This window comes from Coregonus lavaretus (genome assembly GCF_964263955.1).
Source record: "Coregonus lavaretus genome assembly, chromosome: 9".
Classification (NCBI taxonomy): Eukaryota; Metazoa; Chordata; class Actinopteri; order Salmoniformes; family Salmonidae; genus Coregonus; species Coregonus lavaretus.
Window position 1 is genome coordinate 41,044,448 of NC_139996.1, and position 3,602 is coordinate 41,048,049.

The 3,602-nt window shown below is 37.2% G+C and overlaps 1 long non-coding RNA gene across 1 annotated transcript in view; it reads right to left on the reverse strand.

Annotated features, from left to right (window-relative positions):
* The window catches only part of LOC311134548, a 30,263-nt gene extending 27,307 nt beyond the window's left edge, over positions 1–2,956 (reverse strand). The window contains exon 1 of the long non-coding RNA XR_014613703.1: positions 2,595–2,956. This is a non-coding gene — a long non-coding RNA (uncharacterized lncRNA). The remainder of the gene's footprint in view (positions 1–2,594) is intronic.
* Positions 2,957–3,602: the final 646 nt, after the last annotated feature.

The window sequence follows — 3,602 nt, forward strand, 5'->3', positions numbered from 1 at the left end:
AATGAGAGCGTACTGCAATGCCGGCTAATACTTCTAATTATATGAAGAGTCCAACTCTTTATGCAAAAGGTACATTATGACTACAGCCATCAACTTTCTGACCGTCAGTCATAGGAAGCAACCAAGGAATCTCAGCTCTGCACTGTTAGAATTGGCAGTACATATTTAGGCAGCTTTTGTACTAACAAGCATTATCTAGGTGTGGCAGGCTCTCAAGCATTCCTCTCTGGCCACTGACATACTGGTATTAAAAGTAATGTTAAATCTCAGGAACTATCAAGTGAAAATAAGAATCTGCCAGAGCTTTTCCCAAGCTTAATGAGGATCATGAGAGGAGTGCACAATGTATGTGTAAAAATGGACAGTTTAGATCAGATTGATTCACTTTGTGGTGTGTGTGTGTTAATACTGCTATTGTTATTATTATGTCTTGGCGGCCAGCAATATTCTCAAGACAGAAATCCCAATGTGGCTTCCCTCCCCTTCCCAACCTCGCCACGGCCTTGCTGGATGGAGGTAACAGGGGAGAACAAGTAATTCGTACATAGCTGAATACCAGAAGTTTACTGTTACACTCCCCTATGTTTTTATTTGGACAGCGAAGCTACAACTCTATACTCCAGCATTTTGGATTTGAGATCAAATGTTTTATATGAGGCGACAGTACAGAATGTCACCTTTTATTTGAGGGTGTTTTCGTACATATCTGTTTTACTGTTTAGAAATGAATGCACTTTATGTATCTAGTCCCCCCATTTGAATGTGTCAAAAGTATTTGGACAAATTCACTTATAGTGTACACTTCTACATTAATGTGGATGCTACCATGATTACAGATAATCATGAATGAATCGTGAATAATGATGAGTGACAAAGTTACAGGCATAAATGCCCCCAAAACATGCTAACCTCTCACCATTACCAATAACAGGGGAGGTTAGCATTTTTTTTTGGGCCTCCCATCATTACTCTCGATTCATTCATGATTATCCGTAATCATGGTAGCATCCACATTAATTTAGAAGTGTTCAGAAACATATTCTATTCTTATTTAGAATGAAAGTGACTCCAACATGACAATACATTATTTACCATTAATTTCTATTGGGCACAAAATAATCTGAAAGACAACCGAAACAAACTACAAATGTATCCAAAATGTTTGTAGATTCACAAGCTTGATGTGGTCATTGCGTGCTAGGAATATGGGACCAAATACTAAACTTTTGACTAAATGTAATACACTATATGTGAATTTGTCCAAATACTTATGACACCTTCAAATGGGGGGACTAGATACATAAAGTGCTTTAATTTCTAAACGGTAAAAAAAATATGTATGAAAACACCCTCAAATAATAGGTGAGAGACAAATTAAAGGTTTTAGCTTCACTGTCCAAATAAATACGTAGGGGAGTGTATGTGTTAACACTTTCTTAGAAAGAGGTCTGGCTGTGTGATTGCAGGAAACTTGCCATATATTTTAAGATTATTCCACATCTACCAATGCACACCTGGCCATATGTGACACTGTTTTGTGACACGTTTCTATCCCATCTTGAAGGCCCTTTTTAGTTTGACAAAGGTACACCATGTATACCTGTACTGTAAATCAAACCTGTATACTGTAGGTCAGTCAGAGGAATGGTCAAGGCGAAGTTGCAGGCCCTTCTAGCATTCTATTTTGTCATATGAGCTTCATTCAATGAAATACTATGTAAATGTAATAAATGCATAATTACAGTAGCCTTGTACATTCTAAATGCACACCTCAAACTTTTGAGCACACAGCATACAGCTACCTCAGCATATTGTGTTTGGTTACACAACATATCCTATACTACTGAGTGTTTACACCATAAACTACCAGAGAAGGAAGGAACAGCATGAAGATTTCCAATGTAGCCATCTTCTTTTCTCATAGCCCTATTATACTAAGGAAATTAGTCAGGGAAACACAAGTCACTCTGGATAAGAGTGTCTGCTAAATGACTCAAATGTAAATGTAAACAATTATAAGCTACATTAACTGCATTTTTTTTTTTCAATACAAATGGCTAAAATTGTAAACAGTCAGAATCATGGACACTAATAATTAAGCAAGACATCAACAACTAAGGAATCACAGTCCAGTGCATATTTTTAAAGTATAGGCTGTATTCGACAAGAGGCTATTCTCATAATGCAATACATTATAATAGGCTAGCCTACATTACTTTAAATAAGGAGATAAGGGTATTCCACCTCAATCTTATTTAAACCTTTGGTTTCAGCACCAAAGCTCTAGGCCTACATATTGCAACACTGTATTTAAAAGCCATATACATAAAACAATGTATAAACCTTAGGCCAGGGTTCTTCAATTCCGGTCCTGGAGGGCCGAAACACTTCTGTTTTTTATTTCTACCTGGTAGTTAATTGCACTCACCTGGTGTCCCAGGTCTGAATTAGCCCCTGATTAGAAGGAGAGGATGAAAAACATAGGTGTTTCGGCCCTCCAGGACCGGAATTGAAGAACCCTGCCTTAGGCTATTTAAATAGCAAACATTCAAAAGTATATCAGTGTCCAGTGGCAAGTGAAACAAATAGTTTACCATTTGTCGGTTGTTGTCTTCATGTCTCCCATCTGACTTCCATGTGTAAAATGACCTGAATTAAAACCCAATAAAACATTTCAAGCACATCATTTTACTTGATAGCTTAAGTAGTTTTGCTTTATATGATTTTTCGCGCGTGTAGAGCACTGTAGAGAAAGGAAACCGACACCGACTAAAGACGACCGACAGTATAGAATCTTTCAAGAGGACGGGGGTTTAATCCGGTGGAAAGCTTCTCATCTGTGCTTTTCCCATCCCGATTCGTGTTCACTAGCGTGATAGTCCACGAGCTGTGCATCATGCACGGGCTAGCAAAACTGAATCATAAACTGAAACTGCGGTAGTCACTGCACACAGTCACACATAATAAGAACAAGTTATGTTTTAACATCATCAGGCGACCAATGGAGAGGTGGGATAGCCTACCTGACCATGATCATGTCCTCCTCTCTCGGAATGAAAAATAGAGTTATGTATTATATATTTTTATGCATAGAAACAGAGTAGGCTGACAGACACCCCAGTAAGCAAACGTTGACGTCAGATGCATTTTATGTGCTGAATGAAAGATGAAAATAATTTTCTGTATGTCGAAAACACGTTTCCTTATACGTCTTTTACGGAAGTCGAAAATACGTATTTTCAGGACATTGAAATCAGGTGCATTTAAGGTGCTGAATGAAAGGTGAAAATAAGTATTTTCCGGATGTTGAAAATACGTAATTTCCAGACGTTGAAAATATGTATTTTTCAGTCATTGTTTGTATGGCCAAAATCCTCAATGAAGTAAGCATTGTATCACATTCATTTTTGAAGCATTTTAATATAGGAAAGAAGAGCTGTACATTGTAACATAGCATTTATCATTGCTCTCCATCTATAACATGCACACTAACAGCTTTTTCATAAACTTTAAAACTGGCAGCAATTATGTTTAAAGCAATAGCTTTAACCAACAGACCACTTTAATTATAATAACATTCTCAAAAATGGTTACAGATTTTT